This window comes from Mobula hypostoma, chromosome 24 (assembly GCF_963921235.1).
Source record: "Mobula hypostoma chromosome 24, sMobHyp1.1, whole genome shotgun sequence".
Taxonomy (NCBI): Eukaryota; Metazoa; Chordata; class Chondrichthyes; order Myliobatiformes; family Myliobatidae; genus Mobula; species Mobula hypostoma.
The window spans coordinates 13,326,140-13,340,933 of record NC_086120.1 but is presented as its reverse complement, the minus strand read 5'-3'; positions in this window follow the sequence as shown (position 1 = coordinate 13,340,933).

Here is a 14,794-nt window from a genome sequence, read left to right as displayed (position 1 = left end):
CCAAAGAAAATCAAACAGGTGTGCTCTAGTCTTCAAGCAGATAAAGAAGCAGAGAATTCAGTTTTATAGTCTGAAGCAATGTATTTACAATTTCCATTTAATAAACCCTGTTTCCATTTAGACCCTTAGCTTTTAATCCCCTATCTTCTGCATCAAGAACAGCGCCCATTTCCGCCTCTGTAACATAGCTAGTCTGTCCACTGCTGACATCCTCGTTCCTGCTTTTAACAACTCTCAAAAACCTTTGGGAGCTATCATAGTAGAAATATGTTGTATTTGCGATATTTTGCTTCACCCTTATGAACCCCACACATTCCTGAGTGTTGCTCTGACTATTTTTAAAATTTATTTTCCAATTACTATGATTATGCCCACTTTACTGAACATCCCTTTACACATTTTTAGATGTTTTTTAAAATATTGTTTTCTCATAGAAACTTTATAATCAATGAGCCATATTATCATCGTTCTTTTTAAGAATTCCCATGATAGAGTTTGTGAGACATGGTTCCATAAAAAAAAATGGAAAAACATCCTTTGATGCATGGTCCCTTTAAGAATTTTTGTGGGAGTTCTTTTGATGTTTAAATTGAGTTCTTAGCAGGTCAGACCTGAGTGGGGATTTGTCCCCGCTGGCTAGCAAATTCAGATTGTTCCATTTTTAATTAAGTCCCTGCTCTTGCTTCATTCAATGGAAGCTGTTCACTGCTGTGGATCGGTGTCATTATACATTTGTTATCTTCAAACTCCACACACCAAATTATTTCCTATTCATATCTATATATTCCAGGCTGCATTATGTTCAGGCTAGAACATTTACAACAGACCTGAAATTTAGCGGAATTTTCTTTAGATCATCAAGAAGACTTATTTATTAGAGTCTCCCTTGAGTTTTCTGATTGGCTAATTTGAAAATATTAGTGACCTTTGTGCAAAGAGTTTTAACTGCAAGAACATGCATGATTGGCTGAAGATGGTCATGAAGTTGTCAAGATAATGGATTAGAGAACCAAAATCCTAGTCGGATAATCCTGAGCGTGAAAATTCGACTACCACTATGGTTGTTTGAGAATTTGAATTCAGTTAAAAAGATCTAGTTATGTTCAAAAGTGTAGCTGTTGAGTTGCTGAAAATCCCATAGGACTCCTTAATATGAAAGAAACATCATCTAAAATAACAAACAAGAGAAACTCTGCAGATGCTGGAAATCCAAGCAACACAACACAAAATGCTGCCAGAACTCAGCAGGCCAGGCAACATCTGTGGAAAAGAGTAAACAGTCAAAGTTTCGGGCCCAGAGCCTCCATCAGGACAGGAAAAAAAGAGGGGGGGGTCAGAGTTAGAAGATGGAGTGAGGAAGAACCACAAGATGATAGGTGAAATCGGAAGGGGGTGAGGGTGAAGTAAGGAGCTGGGAAGTTGATTGGTGAAAGAGATTCAGGGCTAGAGAAGGAGAAATCTGATAGGGAATGACAGAAGGCCATTGAAGAAAGAAAAGGGGGAGAAGCACCAGAGGGAGATGATGGGCAGGTAAGGAGATAAGGTGATAGAGGGAGATGGGAATGGGGAATGGTGAAGGTGAGAGGAAGGGGGCATTTCCAGAAGTTCGAGAAATTGATGTTCATGCCATCAGGTTGGAGGCTACCCAGACGGAATATAAAGTGTTGCGCCTCCAACCTGAGTGTGGCCTCATTGCAACAGTAGAGGAGGCCATGGATTGACATGTCAGAATGGGAATGGGAAATGGAATTAAGATAGGTGGCCACTGGGATATCCTGCTTTTCCTGACAGATTGAGCATAGGTACTCAGCAAAGCAGTCTCGCAACCTGCGCTGGGTCTCACTGATATACAGGAGACAACACCGGGAGTATTGGTTTCAGTCGATAACCCTAACGGACTCAGGGATGAAGTGTTGCCTCACCTAGAAGGACTGTTTGGGGCTCAGAATGGTAGTGAAGGATGAGGTGTAGGGGCAGGTGTAACACCTGTTTCGCTTGCAAGAATCATCTAAAATAGTTTGACATCCACACCCACCACTTTTTACACTACAGAGAAAAAAATCAGTTTGATGGTACAGGTCATTTCATGACAATAGTGCATAGAGGTAGTAGAAGGGAAAAGCGAAAACAGATGAAAGATTATAGTGTTCCAGATATAGAGAAAGTGAATGCAGATAGACAATAACATGCAAGGCCATAACAAGACAGATTGTGAGATAAAAAGTCCATCTTAACATATAACAGTTCTGTTCAATAGTCTTATAACAGCAGGATAGAAGCTGTCTTTGGTCTGATAGCGTGTATTTTCAGGCTTTTATACCTTCTGTCCAACGGGAGGTGGATAAGGTACCGGTGACCCCTGTTTCCATCCAGGGGGTCAGTGTGGACATGATGGAGGATTACAGGGATACGAATTGACAATAAACTGGACTGGTCAAAGAACACTGAGGCTGTCTACAAGAAGGGACAGAGCCATCTCTATTTCCTGAGGACCTTTAACATCAGCCAGACGATGCTGAGGATGTTCTATGAGTCTGTGGCGGCCAGTGCTATCATGTTTGCTGTTGTGTGCTGGGGCAGCAGGCTGAGGGTAGCAGACACCAACAGAATCAACAAACTCATTCGTAAGGCCAGTGATGTTGTGGGGATGGAACTGGACTCTCTGACGGTGGTGTCTGAAAAGAGGATGCTGTCTAAGTTGCATGCCATCTTGGTCAATGTCTCCCATCCACTACATAATGTACTGGGTGGGCACAGGAGTACATTCAGCCAGAGACTCATTCCACCGAGATGCAACACAGAGCGTCATAGGAAGTCATTCCTACCTGTGGCCATCAAACTTTACAACTCCTCCCTTGGAGGGTCAGACACCCTGAGCCAATAGGCTGGTCCTGGACTTATTTCATAATTTACTGGCATAATTTACATATTACTATTTAACTATTTATGGTTCTATTACTATTTATTATTTATGGTGCAACTGTAACGAAAACCAATTTCCCCGGGATCAATAAAGTATGACTATGACTATGACTATGACTAAAAGAGAATGTCCGGTGTGAGTGAGGGGTCTTTGATTACACTGGCTGCGTTACGAAGGCAGCAAGAAGCAGAAACAGAGCCCATGGAGAGGAGGCCGATTTCCATGATGTGTTGAGCTGTGTCCATGGCCCTCAGTCGTTTCTTGCAGTCTTGGGCAGAATGGTTGTCATACCAAGCTATGATGCACCTGGATAAAATGCAAACACAAAATAATCTGCAGATGCTGGGATCAGAGCAACACTCTCAACACGCTGGAGGAACTCAGCAGGTCGGGCAGCATCCGTGGAAACGATGAGTCGACGTTTCGGGCCGGAACCCTTCGTCAGGACTCACGACCAAGGGTTCCGGCCGGAAACCTTGTAGATAAATTGCTTTGTGTCCTGCATCAATACAGATTAGTGAGGATCAAAGGAGATGTGCAAATTTCTTTATTCTCCTGAGGCAGTAGAGGCACATGCACAATTTCCTGGATACGGTGTCTACATGGTTGGACCACATGGTTGTTTAGGATGATAAAAGCATTATGTTCTTTCCTTGTTAGCCGTGTGCTCCATCCTGTAAAGTAGACAGACGTACTATGTGATAGAATATGACAGGTGGGTTTGCTTTGCCTTCATTATATTTCAATACTACATCATAAATAAAATAGTAAGCCTGCTCAGAGGACCCAGTTGTCCAACTATTACAGCAGCACTTTATGTATTGTAATCTAAATGGGTGGTTGGTAGCCTTGCTGTTCACCTATTTGTACTCCTTGATTTGAACTTGGTATGATTTAGGCCCTTGGAGATGCCTCGCACTACGAATCTCAGCGTTGCTTAATGATAGTATAGGCACGTAGAGTCAGCATGGAAAGAGGCCCTTCAATTCACAGAGTCTGCACTGACCATCAGTTACCCATTTACACCAATCTTACATTCTCATCAACAAATGATTTGGTTTGTCTCCAAAGGCTCTTATAAATTTCTACGCATGTACTGTGGAGAACATTCTGACTGGTTACATCACAGCCTCCAATGCAGAGGATGGTAGACTCAACCAGTTCCATCAGGGGCACAACTCTCCCCTCCATTTAGGACACATCTTCAAGACGCAGTGCTTCAAGAAGTAAGAGTTCATCCTTCAAGACACTCACCATCTGTCAATCATAATGAACCTGATTCTAATTCTGAAGTCATATTACTCTTCGATAATCATCCAGCAGAGAACAGTGTCTACCCAATGTAGCAGTTGCTGATTGCTCATACGGTTGGATTCATTAGAATGGAAATCTCATTTAACAAATCCGTGTTCACATTGTGGATCATTCATACAATTCCTGGCAAAAAGATACAGATTCAGAGGGATTGTTGGATGGCTGGAGCAGCAGGGACAGAATTTGCAGCTAAGCAGATAATTTTCTTTCAGAATTTGATTATGTAACTGAAATACTCACTACTCACCATTTTTTGCAGGGGTTGACATGGCTAACTTTGCTCATAGTACTTGTTATATTTGCCTGGAAAATATTCAACCTGGCTTTTTTTTTTTGGCTTGATTGAGATTAAAGGCATCAACATGAAATGTTTGCTGTCCATTTCAGTCTATAGATGTTGCCTGGCCTCACTAAAATGATGTGAACTTTGTTGTTGGTTTGTGGCAGAATTACGGAGCTCCTGCTGAGTTCTTCCAGCAGTTTGTTCTTTATTGCTCCTGACTGCAGTATCTGCAGTTCTTGTGTATCTTTTTTATTGTTTGATACAGTTATTGGGATATTTCTGAATGTAAGGTTCCACTTTTGGCTTTGGACTTCTGACGTGAACAGCTGAAAAGGGCAATACTCTCTTCTCAACATCACTGACAAGTTTGGAGATTTTGTCGGGCTTCTCCTACCTCTTGAAATCACTCTTGGAGGAGCTAATGGGATGCCAACCGCGCCCCCCCCCCGAAAATTATGCTAACTCTAACCAGCTGATAATTAACAAGGCAGAGACATTTGGTTATCGGGCAATCTTATTAGAGTTCAACCGGGGTGTAAAACTAAAACCCAACCAAATATGAATTCAGCCCAAGTCTGACGACTTAACATTTTTCATATGCATTCCTATGTGAACTTAAGTGAGTTGGGTCCAGTCAGGTTTGGATCAGGTAGATTGACTCTAACCCTAAAGCGGCAAGTGACTAAACCATTCTTCTGCTTAGAACGTGGTCAATTGTTCTTGGTTTATAAGAAACTGAATTTCATGCAGGAAGGTCCTGTAAAGAACAATTACCAATGATCATTTCATCTACTTTAATAATGTTTATTGAACATTCACTGGTGATGAGAACCTTATTATTCTTCTTTGAATAGTGGCCTGATGTCTTTTATGTTCATCTGATGGGGCTGAATGAATCATGTTTAACACCTCATCTGAAAGATGTCACCTCTGTCAGCATTCCCTAATATTCTTCTTCCACCCTAGAATAGGATGTTTATGGTTTTACACTAGAAGTAGAAATAAGCAAGTCATTTTAAAGGCGACCAAGCTGTCAGTCTGCAGGAATCTCAGTTTTGATGAAATCACTCTCCTCTCCTGTCATCTTTTTGGAGTACCAAGGTACTGCCTTAATACAGTGAATGGACTATGCACCTCGTTCCGTTGCTGAAGCTGCTACATCGCTGTGTGTTATTGTTGGGATTTGGTTCTGGGGCAGAAGGATGGCTGTGTGTTCTCACATTGGGGAGTGGGAGTGGGGAGTGTAAGTGGACGAGAAAGAAGCATACCTTGAAAGTGTTATCCAGTAAGAATTAGACTTGATATCCAAGCAGGTCCAGAAATTAAACAACCTTTTCTCTTCGTTTACAAGAGGCTCATTACAAACCATTGATTAAGCAATGACCTTCATTGAATTTAGAGTGGTGTTACATTACCTTTTGTATTTAAACGAGATTTGAAGCCCCAATTTGTCAGGGTTCACCACATTCATTTCACTTCAGCATCACTACATGACTCACATTGAAGAAGGCATAGCAATACGTCTCTGATTCAGTTATGGTTATCCAAACCCATTTCAAATGCTAAGGCCATGTAGATAATATGGTCACGCAGAATTCAAAAGCACAATAAGCTGGCTGGAGAAGCTCCAGCACAAGATAACAATCACAGCAAGGAAGTTAAAGAAAGCAGATCTGCAAGTTAAACTTCCAACCTGCTATATCACACTATGGGTAACCAGCTCCAGCTATGTGCAATTTCCTACACAGAAAACTGTTAAAGATTAAAGGTCTCACAGGATCTGAAATATCTAAAAAACACAGTGCTTCTTGGAATCTAGCTTATAATTTTGTTGCCTTGGAAATATTCTGAGATGTTACAGCCTGTACTTCTTCAACATAGGCAATCACCATCCCTTACTAAAATGTACAGCTTGAGAGAATTCATTAAACCTGTTCACAGTGGCTACTGAAAAGCAAAGAGTATGAAATACAAGCTCGAAAGCTCATAACCTCTATATTATTTATTTTTCAACCTGTCTCTATAGCAACATATGCTGTAAATTCCCTGCCCATAAGTCAACCAACAATGCTGGGAGAACTGAAAAATAATTAGATGGCATATGTTGCAATTCACTAGAAGTGCAGAATAAAGTTGCTAACTACAAATACCTGTATCACATCAAAAGCTGCATATCAGTAGCCAACCTCAGATAAAATGGGAACACTGATGCAAAGTAAAACTGGTTAATTGACAGTGTGCACAATGAGAGGAAAAAGTTACCAGCCCACTTCTTGTCATCACACCGCCTTGCGTGGTGGGCTGCAGTTGGTAGTAGTGGGTGGTCTGGGACCAAATGCATGATTCATTGACACTCTGTAGGTGGTTGCATTAAAGTAATTATATTTTTTTATATTTATGTTTGAGAATAACATTTCCATTTGAAGATTTTTTTTGTTCTGCATGTGGCTCATTTATGCAGCCGTTCTGTTGGAGGGGAGTTTACGTTAATAACTTTAAGGACCTTGTCAATAACTATGATCCAACAGTTACTTGCTGAAAAGGATTTGTGTAAGTTCAAAGTAAATTTATTATCAAATTATATACGTGTGTGTGTGTGTGTGTGTGTGTGTGTGTGTGTGAGAGAGAGAGAGAGATTCATTTTTCTTGCGGGCACTTGCAGTAAATCAAAGAGTATTAATGAAAGACGACACCCAACAGGGCAGACAAACAACCAATATGCAAAAGACAACAACCTGTGCAAATATAAAATAAGAAAAAAAAAGCAGTAAGTGTTGAGAATATGAGACAAAGAGGCCTTGGAAGTGAGTCCATTGGTTGTGGGAACTGTTGGGTGATGGGGCAAGTGAAATTGAATGAAGTTATCCCCACTGGGCAAGAGCCTTTTGGTTGAGGGAATTTGAAGTTGTTCAAATCCTGAGTTTGTGGACTTTCTCAGATTCATTGAATAGCGCTTTCCATTTCCCTAGATTCTAGGTGGCAGAGAATGTGCATTATGTTAATTTTTTTCATTTATACAGGAAGCACCATCTCCAAATGTCACAGAAAAGAGAACAAAGTATTGCATCTTGAACAGTAAAATCTGTGACATAGTCCTCTTGTTACACACTGCTTTAGCTGCTTTTTTTTTCCACTTGTACCACCATACGGTCATTGTAATATAATCACAGACCTTCACTATCGTTCTCTTTATCTTCCTCCCTCTCTACCAATTCTAACCCCACAATTGTCTCTCACTTGTAAAACTGGTTTTCTAACTCTTTCTGATGCTAGGTTATCAATCAACATAAAATGTTAATTCTTTCCCTTTTCATATATGCCAACTGACCAGTTATTTCCACCATTATCTCTCTATATTCCACATATTCTTTGCCCCACATCCCTTAATATACTTGATTTATGTGAATTTAACAATTGGCCCCCAGCAACGCTTACTTTCTGCAGATGAATACAATCCTACATGCGAGAGTTTTGCAGATACTGGAAATCCTGAGCAACACACACAAAATACTGGGGGAACTCAGCAAGCCAGGCAGAATTTATGTAATGGAAGAACAGTCAGTGTTTTGGAACGAGAACCTTCATCAGTACTGGAAAGGAATGTGGTTGAAACCAAAGTAAGAAGGTGGGATGATGGGGGGGGCTGGGGAGTAAAAGCTGGCATGTGATAGATGAAACCAGGTGAAGTGAAAGGTAGGTAGGTGGGGGAGGAGGTAGGATGTAAGAAGCTTTGATGTGATAGGTAGAAGAGGTAAAGGGCTGAAGAAGATAGCAGAGGACTGCAGACCATAGAATAAAGGGAAGGAAGTCGTGAGCCAAAGAGTGGTGATGAGCATGCCAAGAGGGCAGGGAGGAAGAAGTGATTAGGGTAAGAGGATAACCAGAATGGGTTACAAAAAGTCCAGCTACAACCTACAGAAGGTTATCGTAAGATTGTGAAAACAATTCTGAATGAAGTTAGAAATGGAATTGGATGCACGGCAGCTTTGGCAGGGTTATCAGGCTGTTACTTCTTACAAAGGAAAATCTAGCATCATAAATGGCAATGAGGATTTACTCCCAGATGAGCTCTAAGCCTTTTATGCAAAATTTGAAATGGAGAATAAAACTATACCTCTGTGAGTCCCAGCAGCATCTGGTGACCTTGTGATATCCATCTTAGAGTCCTTTGTCAGAACATCTTTCAAGAGGGTGAACCCTTACAAGATGTCAGACCATAATACCTTAGCATGTCACCTTCACCTACCAGGTGTTTTCAGTACCCTACCTGGTAGGACACTATAAACCTGAGCCAACCAGCTTGCTAGAGCATTCAAGGACATTTTCAATCATTCATTGCTGCAACTCGAGGTTCCTACCTGCAACATCAATTATACCGATGCCCAAGAAGAACAGGGTGAGATGCCTCAATGACTATCACCCAATTACATTCACATTACGGTGATAAAGTGCTTTGAGAGGTCGATTATGGCTAGGATGAACTCCTGGATCCATTACAATTTGCCTACCGCCACAATAAGCCTACAGTGAAATCAATCTCACTGGCTGTCCACTTGTCCTTGGACGATCCGGACAACAGCAATATCTATGTCAACTGCTGTTTATTGATTACAGCTCAGCTCTGAACACTATCATTCTCGTAGTACTAATCAATAGGCTTCAAAACCTGGACCTCCATACCTCGTTCTGCAACTGGATCATTGACCTTCTTACCGGGAGACCACAGTCAGTGCAGATTGGAAATAACATCTCCTCCTCGTTGACAATCAATACGACTGCAAAGTGCTTAGCCTGCTGCTTTACTCTCCCTCTACACCCAATGCTATGTGGTAGGCACAGCACAAACTCCATCTGTAAACTTGCCGATGACAGAACTTTTGGCAGCATATCAGTTGGTGATGAGGAGGCATACAGGAGTGAGATAGATCAGCTGGTTGAGTGGTGTCACTGCGAATGCTTTGCATTCAGTGTCAGTAAGACCATGGAGTTGATTTCATGAAAGGGAAGTGAGGAAGTCAGAGAAACACATACAGATCCTCATCAAACAATCAACAGTGGAGAGGATGTGCAGGTTCATGTTTCTGTGTATCACCCTCTCTGAAGACTTTTTCTGGGTCCAATATATTGATTCAATTATGAAGAGGTACACCAGCAGCTATGCATCATTAGGAGATTTGGTATGTTACCAAAGACTAATAAATTTCTGCAAATATATTCTGGAGATCATTCCAACTGGTTGCATCACTGTCTAGAATGGAGGGGCCACTGCACTGGATTTGAAAAAGCTGCAGAGGGTTGTAAACTCAGCCAGCTCCATCATGGGTATTAGCCTCCCCACCATCAAGGACATCTTCAAAAGGGGATGCCTGAAGAAAATAGCATCCAACATGATGGAACCTCACTATCCAGGCCATGTCCTCTTCTCATTACTACCATCAGAAAGGGGATACAAGAACACAAATACACACACTCAACATTTCAGGAACAGCTTCTTCCCTTCACACATAAACACTACCTCACTAATTTTGCTCTGTTTTTGCACTATTTATTTAGGAAAGGGGGTGCAAATTGATTGTCCCTCCTCCCCCTACACCCCCCATCTTATTCTGGCTTCTGCCCCCTTCCTTTCCAAATCTGAAGAAGCATCTCAGCCCAAAATGTGGACTTTATTCCCCTTCCTAGATTCTGCCTGATTTGCGGAGTACATTTTGTGCAATGAATGCAACCCTAGCTTGTGTGATATGGCCATGTACCATGGCCCATAGTATCATGCTAGAGTATCTATCCCTTCTATCACTATTAATGTATGAAGTCTAAAACAGACAATCATTTTCCATTATAATCTAACCAAGGTTTGTGCATCTTTGATATAACTTTGCTTGTCTTGTGCCAATATTTTGTGCACTGAAGGGCATTTTTCCTTCAGCATTTTTGATTATTTTCTACATCTATCTTGACAACTTTAGATAGATTTCCCTAAGTCCCTAGGATCTTAGACTTTTAACTTCATTTGGAAAGTACTCTATGCCATATTTCTCTATGCCTCACATTTCCCTACACTGAAAACCACTCACCATTGTTTTAAGCCACAAGACATAGGAGCAGAATTGTGCCCTATGGCCATTGAGTGTATTCCACATTTCAATCATGACTGATTAATTATTCCCACTCAACCTAACCTCCTGCATTCTCCCAATAATGTTTGAGACCCTTATTAATCAAGAACCTATCTATCTCCACTTGAGCACTCGATGGGCTGAATGGCCAACTTCTGCTCCTTTGTCTTATGGTCAAATATTTCATGTCCACAGTGGTCTGTCGCAAAGAATTCTACGGATTTACCATCCACTAGGACCAGAGGGCACAGTCACAGAACAGAAGGATGTCCCTTTAGAGCAGAGGTGTGGAGGAATTTCTTTAACCAGAGGGTGGTGAATCTGAGAAATTCATTGCTACAGAAGGCTGTGGAGGCCCAGTCATTGGGGTATGCTTAAAGTGGTAGATTCTTGATTAGTAAGGATGTCAAAGGTTACAGGAAGAAGGCTGGAGAATGAGGTTGAGAGGGATAATAAATCAGCCATGAAGGGATGACAGAACAAACTCAATGACTTAAATGACCTAATTCTTCTCCTATGTTTTATGATTGTACGGTCACTAGCTAATCCCTCTTCATCTCTGATCTAAAGCGATGTCCTTTCATTTTGAGCCTGTGTCCTCTGGTCCAAGGCTCTCACTACTGGAAACAACTTCTCCATTTCTACTCTATCCAGGTTTTTAATATTCAGTAGTATTCAATGAGGCCACCTTCATTCTCCAGGGCCATCAAATGTTAACCCGGAATCATTCTTGTAGACCTTCTCTGGATCATCTCCAACACCAGCACATCTTTCTCTAGAAACATAGCCCAAAACTGCTCACAATACTCCAAATGAGGTCTGAACAATGCCTTATATAGCCTCTTGAAATGAATGCTTACATTTCATTTGCCTTCCTCAACACTATTTGCACCTCCAGTTGGGTGCAACAGTAGTGTAGCGGTTAGTGGGACACTATTATAGCTCGGGGTATTTCAGAGTTCATTTCTGGAGCCATCTGTAAGGAGTTTGCATACTCTTCCTGTGACCGCGTAGATTTCCTCTATCTGGTTAGTAGGTTAATTGGTCATTGTAAATTGCCCTGTGATTAGGCTACTGTTTAGGCACGTGTGGCCAAGTGGTTAAGGTCTCGGTCTAGTGATCTGAAGGTCGCTAGTTCCAGCCTCAGCTGAGGCAGCATGTTGTGTCCTTGAACAAGGCACTTAAATACACATTGCTTTGCGACGTCACCGGTGCCAAGCTGTATCGGTCCCAACGCCCTTCCCTTGGACAACATCGGTGGTATGGAGAGGGGAGACTTGCAGCATGGGCAACTGCCGGTCTTCCATATAACTTTGCCCAGGCCTGCGCTCTGGAAACCTTCCAAGGCACAAATCCATGGTCTCACAAGACTAATGGATGCCTATAGGCTAGTGTTGAATAAGTGGGTTTCTGGGTATTGCGGCTTGTTTGGCCAGAAAGGCATGTTCCCCACTGTTTCTCTAAATTAAAAAAAATGCAAAATGATAGTTGTGTCATCCACTAACTTGGTCACAAAGCCATCAATTCCATCATCCAGATCATTAACACATAATGTGGAAAGTAGTGGATCCTGAGGACAGGGGCAGGCATGCAAAAAAGGCCTCCTTTATTCCCACACTTTGCCCTCTGCCAGCCAGCCAAGCATCTACCAATGCTAGTCCTTTCTTGTAACATCTACCTCTGACATCTTTCCTAAACATTGCTCCATTCACCTTAAACAGAGATCCTCTGGTATTGGCTATTGCTGCCCAGGTAAAAAATCTCTGGCTATTCACCTTATCTACACCTCTCATTATCTTAGACATCTCTGTCAAGTAGCCTCTCATCCCCCTTTATCCAAAAGAGAAAAGCCATAGCTCACTCAACCTATCTTCATAAGACATGGTCTCTAATCCAGGTGGCATCCTGGTAAATTTGCTCTGCACCCTCTCTAAAGCTTCCACATTCTTCCTATTACAATGTGACCAGGACTGAACACAATCTCATATGTGGTCTGACCAAAGCTTTATAGAGCTACAACATAAACTTTGGCTCTTGAACTCACTCCCCTGGCCAATAAAGACCAACACACCATATGCCTTCTTAATAACCTTATCAACTTGCACAGCAACTTTTAAGGGTCTATCAACTTAAACCCCAAGATCCCTCTGTTCTTCCATATTGCTAAGAATCCTGCCATTTACCTTGTACTCCACCCAATAATAATGACTGTATTCATTTCTGCTCTAAACTCTCTTGAATTTCTGACATGTTTCTGGTGCCCTCCACGGTGAAGATAGCTACAGAACCCTTATAAAGTTCACCTGCCATCTCTTTATTCCCATTACTACTTGTCCAGCATCATTTTTCTGCAGTCTGATGTCTAGTCTTGTCTCTCTTTTACTCTTTATATACCTGAAAAATCTTTTGGTGTCCTCTTTTATATTATTGACTAGCTTAAAGTCATTACCAATTTGCTTAATTGATTATTAATTTAGTGATTCCATATAGGTTGCCCCAGCTATTAAGCAGGATAAATAGGAAATCAAAACAAAACCAAAAAAGAAAAGTCCTGCAGAGATGCCATTGAAACTTTATAGTGCTAATAGGACTGAAAAAGATCTTTGGACATTACAACAAAGTTTGTGCAGTGTAGGAGAACAAATATTTTTTAATCATCTGTACATGTATTCAATAAACGCAAAACAAATCAACATATAATTACTGTCATATTGGTCTAATGAGTCACTATCAGACAAAGTAAATATTACAATAACACTTTCCAGACTTATTAACATGAAACGCATTTGGTTAATGCAGACAGTTATGTCAGTTGTGTTTTCCTATTCCTTCTGCCCAGTTCGGTTCTATCTCCTCACACAGACATCCCACTGAAGTCATAGTGTCATAGAAAAGCACAGCATGGAAACAGGCCTTTTAGCCCATCTAGTACATACTGAACCTATTTAAACTGCCGACTCCTGTTGACCTTCACCATTGCAGACCATAGCCCTCCAAATCCCTACTATCCATGTACCTATCCAAACTTCTCTTAAACATTGGAAGTGAGCACACATGCACCACATGTGCTGACAGCTCATTTCACACTCTCACTACCGTCTCAGTTTATGTTCATGCCTTTTGATTTTTTTTTCCTCTCTCCACCTTTCTGTTCTCTCTCTGCTCCCTTGGTTTAATCTTGAGCTCACCCTTCCATTCTTCCTGTGCCAATTCCCTGACCCTTTCTCCATTTCAATTCCCTGCCCATGCCAATCTCTTCCCCTTCTTTTGGTCCCTCCTATAATGACTTCACAGTTATATGAAGCTACAATATAGAAACATAGAAATCTACAGCATATTACAGACCCTTCAGCCATAATGTTGGGCCGACCATGTAACCTACTCTAGAAACTGCCTAGAATTTCCCTACCACATAGCCCTCTTGTTTTGCTATGCTCCATATACCTATGTAAGAGTCGCTTAAAAGACCCTATTGTATCCACCTCTACAACCGTTGGCAGCAGTGCATTCCACGCATCCAACACTGTCTGTGTGAATTGAATTATATTGAATTGAATTGACTTTATTACTCACATCCTTCACGTACATGAGGAGTAAAAATCTTTACATTATGTCTCCGTCTAAATGTGCATTGTCCAACTTATAGTAATTTGCAATAAATAGTATGTACAACAGGACAGTCAATATAACATAGAAATACAATTGTATCAGCGTAAATTAATCAGTCTGCTGGTCTGGTGGAAGAAGCTGTCCCGGAGCCTGTTAGTCCTGGCTTTTATGCTGTGGTAGTATTTCCCGGATGGTAGCAACTGGAACGTTTGTCGCTGGATGACTCGGGTCTCTGATGATCCTTCGGGCCCTTTTTACACATCTGTCTTTGAAAATGTCCTGAATAGTGGGAAGTCCACATCTACAGATGCGCTGTCTGCACCACTCTCTGCAGCGTCCTGCAATTGAGGGAAGTACAGTTCCCATACCAGACAGTGATGCAACTAGTCAGGATGCTCTCAATTGTGCCCCTATAGAAAGGATCTGGGGGCCCATACCAAACTTCTTCAACCGTTCGTGGCGAAAGAGTCACTGTTGTGCTTTCTCCACCACACAGCCGGTGTGTTCAGACTACGTGAGATCCTCGGTGATGTGTATACTGAGGAACTT